This window comes from Berghia stephanieae, chromosome 1 (genome assembly GCF_034508935.2).
Source record: "Berghia stephanieae isolate SIO BIC M18660-M18661 chromosome 1, UCSD_Bste_1.3, whole genome shotgun sequence".
NCBI classification, from domain to species: domain Eukaryota; kingdom Metazoa; phylum Mollusca; class Gastropoda; order Nudibranchia; family Aeolidiidae; genus Berghia; species Berghia stephanieae.
The window spans coordinates 70,085,171-70,092,670 of NC_088360.1; the positions used below are offsets into that span (position 1 = coordinate 70,085,171).

Genomic DNA, 7,500 nt, shown 5'->3' on the forward strand with positions numbered 1-7,500 from the left:
AAAAAACATAACGCCTCTTTTATGGCCGTAAATATAGGCAAAACAACCGTCGTCATTCGCCTGTTCATCTTACGAAAATATATTCGAAATCCATTACACAATGATATGAAGCATTATCTCGTATTCGATTTATTAATAAACAATATAACAAATCTGGAATGCTCCTCTGTAAAAGAAAATAAAGGAGAAAAGAATCACTTTCTTCATTGAGTAACGCTTCATTCGCGGATTTGAAATTCGCTATCAGGGTATACATTTACATAGCTGCCAACTTTTCAAAATGCAAAAACGTATTATTATACGCGGTGCGGCGCGGACGCCCAATTCATGTCTTAAAATGGTATATTTATTAATGTACTTAAGTACTAGAATGGTCAGAACTGTAATACTAAGAGAAGCTTACCTTTATCATCATACTGCGTAGGCATAAGTGATGGGGAGGTGGTGACAGAAGCAGATTAGATCATTTTTATCAGATTTTCTTTTTTTTTTTTTTCAGGATTTTTATTCTTTTTCTGGATTGGCCAAATCGTACTAAGTACGATTTTATCGTACTGGTTGGCAGCTATGCATTTAATAAAATGTGGAAAGTACCTAAAATTTGACCCATTGCTGTGGTAAACAAGAGACAATCCTCCGGTGAAAGGAAAGATAGAAGCCTAGATGCACATGTAAAATAAATAGCCGTAATCAGAGCATTCCTAAATTAGAAACCTACACAATATCTAAGTGTTGCAAGAGAGAGAGAGAGAGAGAGAGAGAGAGAGAGAGAGAGAGAGAGAGAGAGAGAGAGAGAGAGAGAATGGAGAGACCCGCAAAACTAAAAAAAAAAAAAAACACTTTCTATACAATATAATTAATTTAGAGACACGCATACAAGGACTAATTAAGGCCACAACAAACTATTTGTCAACAACACCCGGTATCGGCATCATTTACCTTTCCATTAAAATCAAATGTGTGCTGCCGCTTCCGATAGTCGTTGGTGGTGGTTATGAATACAGACAGAAACTTCTATGGTGAGGTCCCAAGTTTGAGAACATTTGCCAAGACGAGGGTCATTTAAAATTGATCGAAATTTGAAGGACAAGATTTCTGGCCAATATTTTAAATGTGTGTCTTTCCAGAGTACGGGTTAACTGGTTAATCAACACTCGCATTGGTCATCGATTTTTGGAGACTTCACTTCCGATGTTGTAATGTAAAAGAGTAATGAGTTGGCGCATGGGTCCGCAAACGTATATTGCAATAATTAAAAGCAACCCTTGAACACCCAAATAATTTAGAGGGTCGATCAGCGTCGATAGGTTGTAGAGATCAAGAGAGCGTGATATATTCTTGTTTAAGTTATTGAAAGCCATGCATTATGACACATCAATGAGAACCCAAGAGGTATCTTATCTCCTCGTTGTAAGACAGAGGCATCTGTTTCCATGTATTGAACAAACAAATCAAAACAAACAAAAACAAAACAGCAGAATATAACAACTTCAGATAAGAACAAAATGATTGATATGGAACGTTTCGCGTTCAAATCTCTTCCTCGGCCAACAACAAAAGCAGTCAAAATGGTAAAATTCACGTGAAATCTGAAATATGAACGATTTACATGTTTTTGTTGTCTGCTGAAGAAGAGATTTCAGCCCAAAAATTTCCGTCTTATGTATATTATTATTTTTAAAGACGTTCTTTTCAATTTGCGTTTAATACTTTTTACAAGCCACAACTTCTAATAGCTTAGTATTCATTCTGAACTGTTTTCATGTGACACAAACATATCTTTGTCCGGATTGAATTTTTTCTTTACGCTCACCTTAAATTTACCAGACAAAATAATATTATAAATTATATACATGATGTGGCAAATTCATACGTTTGTAAAAAAAAAAAAAAATAAAAAAAATAAAAACCAAGGCTCATTATCATGAGAATATCGAAATTTTAAATAATTCGGAAGAAAATGTAAAGGAATAAAATGAAAATCAAGAAAGAAAAATGTCACTAAAATGCCATGTTATGGTCAGATGCGTCATTAAAATAGAAATTAAACAGAAAATAGAACTCGTTCCATTTCCTATTAAACATCCATAACAACAGCCAGGCATGGTTCCATATTGGAAGCAATATAAACACGAGACCAATTAATTTTATTTTACAAGGGAATCGTTGCTTTGTTTGGTTTAGTTTGTTTTTAAAAGGCGAATATTTTGGGTCATATCAGCGCATCAGAAAATACAGAAAGAGAATTTTAAAGATTATTCAAAAAAAAAAAAAAGGGGGGGGGGGGGCAAAAAATAAACAGGATGCTATTAATTTGAGACAACTTAATTAAAAATCTCATTAATAAGTAGACATGATATAGCGGCTATCTTTGAAAGATCCCTTACTCAACCAGCTGATGGTCATTTTATCGATCATTAAAACATATAGTACTCAACATAACGTATCAAAAGGGAACTGTACATGTGCTTATGTTGGTGCTTGTTGAGAAACAATGTAACTGCTTTGGCAATTACTACATTTCATAAAAGATTGGATTCTTCGAAAACATACTGGGTACGAACAAATTAATAAGAGATATATTCAAATCGTTATATTATTGCCACACATTTACAATATCCATAACATGAAAATTGACCATTAATCTCTCTCTCTCTCTCTCTCTCTCTCTCTCTCTCTCTCTCTCTCTCTCTCTCTCTCTCTCTCTAACACACGCACACAGAGACTCACACACACGCATAAACACACACGCATCGCACACAATCAACTCAATCAAACACACAAACACAAACGAGAGAGAGAGAGAGAGAGAGAGAGAGAGAGAGAGAGGGGGGGGGGGATGGGGTTAAAACCCAAAGCCGTTCTTGAGTGTCGACATATTCAACACTACATAGTTTTACATACTATATAATAAAAAGAACATTTTTTTTTTCTACCCGACTTATCTTTTCTTTCGATTGTGAAACCAATTCTATGTCGTAGCGCTTGGTCTGAAGATCACAGTGCCAGCCATATAATATAATTAGACGATATTGAAATCGACCCAGATCAAAATTAGACCTGATTAGGTCATCTCTATTCATAGAACAATTGTCTAGATCAATGGTTATAACCCTTGGCACTGACGATAATAATTCAAACAAAATTTCACGGACCGATAGCAACACTAAAAATGAATTATGAACCAATGTGGCATTGGTCATTATGCCGAAGATGCTGTCACTCCGCAATTAAAAGTAACATATTCAAATAGACTGCTTATTTAATTTCGTCTTAAATGAAAATAAGGGGACTACTTGCGACTACTTCTCATGTATATTCCAGTGAAATATATCTACAGTGCTGCCCAATTTATACAGAGCTTAACAATAGTTAACTATTTCAGCAAAATATAATCTGTGATGATTTTTAGCGACTTTAGTAAATACTTAACTAGCAAACTAGCACGGATCTATAAAACAATTAGATATATCTTAAACGTTTTGCGTAGATATCAAACTTTCAGAACATCACGACTCAAATCCAGAAAGCCCTTTTACCATTCAGAACACGAAAGCTTAAATATTGGGGAAGCCTGGCAGGAATATTTGACAAATACCATGTTCAAGACCCAAAATACTTATGTCAGCTTCAGGAATGGCAATCGAACTGACTACTGACAGACCACTGCACGACTGTTGCAAACAATTCATCGATGGGGTCTGAGGGAGTCAGCCGACTGTCCCCACTGTCAGGGAACGCTAGAGATAGTAAACCACATAATCCTGCACTGTCCTGTGACAATATTGGCGGGAGGTTTCGAGGCTGTCTCCAACTGCGGTGATGAATTTAAAGACTGTCTGGAGACTTCCGCATTGAGATGTATCCATACGCTACAACTATAGGTAGGTATATACTATGTCAAAATATTCGATACATGAAAAAAAAAATCAGGAATAAAATAATATTTATGTTGTCGTTATTATCGAATTCGGGCAATTTTCTTTTTGGGGGGGGGGGGGGGGGGGGTACGCTGGAAACCCTAACCATGTAAACCATTTCCTCAACTCTATTTCTTCCAAACAAGAGCGCCTCCTCTCAAGATAAATAAAGAACTATATAAAATTGCAACAACGACGACGACAACAACAACAACAACAATAGCAACAACAAACAACAACAACAACATCAAAACATAAAAATCAAAACAAAACGAAAAAATCACCATTTTCATTTATCATTTTTGTCGTTAAAGAAATAATGTATGTTTGCATGTCCCAGTCTTGTTAAGCGATTTAAGCAGTTGTCTACGATGGATTTTGTCCGGCACCGTCTGTCCCAATGAAAAGCCAGCACTCGAAAATCGATTGATCCCAATTCGTCCCGGGATAAAAATCCTGATTTAATGTAACAAGAATTTTTCCCCTCTTTACGTGAAAGCCGAGGGGGAAAATGTTTCATTAGGTTAATGGCGTATTCAGTTAGCGTTATAGACTTTTTCTGCAACATAATATATTATATCTTCTTGAGAAATCCGAGACAGACATGAAAATTTCATTATAGCTCAAAAATTGTATTAAAATGTTATGATGCTAAATTATAATTTTTTTTCCTTAAAAGCCGTATGTGGTAATCCAGTTTCTTTGCCTCAACGCTTTATTGTATGTATGACAGGAATTATTGTTTTGTAGAGTAGAGGTGTGACGGCGGTAATCAAATAGAATAAACTGGCAATTGTACTCTATTATAAAATTCAACGTTTAACAGGAATGAATTGAGTCAATTACATTCGTTTTTAAGTTAGCCATCATCATTGAGAAGACTACTGTTACCATAGCAACCTCTACAATAGCAAATATTAGCACATCCCTCTCGAGTGTTTTTATTACGAATAAAGTGATAACTAACATAAACACCGGCGGCTAAGACCCAGTGCTCCGTGTCAGACGGATATGTCTCTGAGCATGACAATAATTATTGTGACAATATTTTACAAACGGAAAGAGTCATCTTGTATGTCTGTATTGTGTAGTCTGATGTATATACTGATTAAATCTTTATAGTAATAATAATAATAATAATAATAATAATAATAATAATAATAATAATAATAATAATAATAATAATATAATAATAATAATAATAATAATAATAATAATAATAATAATAATAATAATAATAATAATAATAATAATAATAATAATAATAATAATAATAATAATAATAATAATAATAGTAATAATCATAATAATAATAATAATAATAATAATAATAATAATAATAATAATAATAATAATAATAATAATAATAATAATAATAATAATCATATACATCATATCATATATCAATATCATCATCATATCATCATCATCATCATCATCATATCATATCATAATAATAATAATAATAATAATAATATATAATAATATAAATAATAATAATAATAATAATAATAATAATAATAATAATAATAATAATATGTGGTATTTCCGAAAATTAACTAGAACCAGCTTCTTTCGTTGATTTGGGACTTGGACCAGTGCCACTATCAACATGGCGAGCCGTGCCAATAATCAGGCATTATTCCAGTGTACGGAATCAAAGTAGAGAGTACATTTTTTTTAAAACTTCTTATCTTCGTAAACAGAGAAAAACCTCGTTTAGTACGTTGCTTGATGTTAGATTGAATATTACTTTGCTCAAATAGTGGAGTCTAGTCAAGTGATTAACTTGGGTGGAGATTTGTTTGTTTTGCTCTTTAGATTTTTACAAATTAAAAAAAAATGTTTTCTTTTTTTTTTGTTTGGGGGGGGGGGGGGGGGGGGGAGAGATGTTTGTAGTTTTTAATTGTTTCATTTTAGTATATTATTTCCCTCTCTGGCATTGTCCATCCGGCTGTAATAGGGGTTTAACTTTGATTTGTCGGAGAACACCGCATAGTATGAACAGGAAGCAAGTATTTGAGTAATATTTATATGCTTTAAAAGTTTGGCTTAAGCCCCGAGGCTTTACTAGAAGTAGACAAACGAGACAGTGGTCAATCTTCTAGTCCACAAAAAATGACCGCATCCACATTTTAAGATCGTGTGCTGTCATCCTACGTTTTCTGTACATTTATACTTTCTTTTCATAGTTTACCATAGCCCAGTTTCAATAAGGTGTAATTTGTTCTGCTATAATAATGATAGAAATTTTGACACGCTTGTTCGATACTTCAAGAATTCCAATATATATATATTACTATTATTATTTATATAAAGGTAAATATTGTTCGAATGAAAATACAAAGAATTTTCACTGATCATTATCAACCATCATTCATTACAATAGAGATCGTAGATTCTTTCTATTTGGCCTGGGACCAACACAAAAAGGCAGGCGTGTAATAATGCATTCCGCCAATTGAGTCACACCTAGACAAGTTTAAACGATTAAGTATATTATAATGTCTATAAAATAACAAGTCCTCATTCGCTTAGAACTCGCGGCATTCACCAATGTTTTCAAAACAGAGGGGATTTCTATCGCGCCTGATAAATGTGTTTTAGGTAGGAAAAAAAAAGTTAGAAAATAAATTCTACCCGGATCGAAGTTGACGTCGTGTTTTGATGCCTTGTTTAAAGGATTGTCTATTGATTTTCCAAAGGCCTTGGGATACGAGGAGCGAAGGAGAGAATCATGCCTATTCCAAAGCTATAGAACAGCCGGAAATTAATGGCTAGCATTTTTCGTGTGTTTTCATTTAATCATACTTCCTTGTTTGAATCAAATATATTTTAGGTGATTTCGTAAATCAGACAAAACCCGAAGACCATTTTTTTTTCTTTGGGAAAAGCTTCTTATAGTAACACACATGGCCAGAGTACAGAGAGCAATGACGCCCTGCATGCACTAGCAAAATGCTCTTAGAGTATCGGGTATGCCATAAAATTAGTCCTGAAATGATCTCACACATTTTCTTCCTTGTTAGAAATCTACGTCTATTTAGTAATGCTAGTAATGCTATGTGCTTAGGTAAAACACCACAACATCCGTCAGCCATATTAAACACACGAACACACAAAACTGTGTATAACATTTAGCGTTTGTAGTCTGATCGATATATAATTTTAGTGAAAACAAGTCGCTAAAAATATTAACAAAAAGCTGGGTGACGTCAACTCCATTCATTCTACACTTCTATGTCGGATAGACAAATAAATATAATATCATGTAAACCAATTCTGTTGTTGATTTTGGTTTAATCTCCACACAAAATATTGTGATATGAAATTAGACAATCATTAAGAGAGTAAATTCAACATGTGTTCACGAGATTCGGATACATTCAAGTTTGTTTTCTTTATCATTTGAAATCGTATCAAATTAAACCAATTGAAACAATTGATTTCAAGCCAAAAATAACGCGTTATTACTTCATAATTTCCATGAAATAGAAGCATTAAAGGAGCCCCGTCCAGTTCGATCAATCCGATCAATTTAATGAGCCATAAGTATTTTTTAAATCGAGGGAACAACGCG

General features: G+C 33.6%; 1 protein-coding gene across 5 annotated transcripts in view; it reads right to left on the reverse strand.

Annotated features, from left to right (window-relative positions):
• Positions 1-7,500, reverse strand: part of LOC144980666 (microtubule-associated serine/threonine-protein kinase 3-like) — a 216,923-nt gene that overhangs the window by 147,900 nt on the left and 61,523 nt on the right. The window lies entirely within an intron of this gene.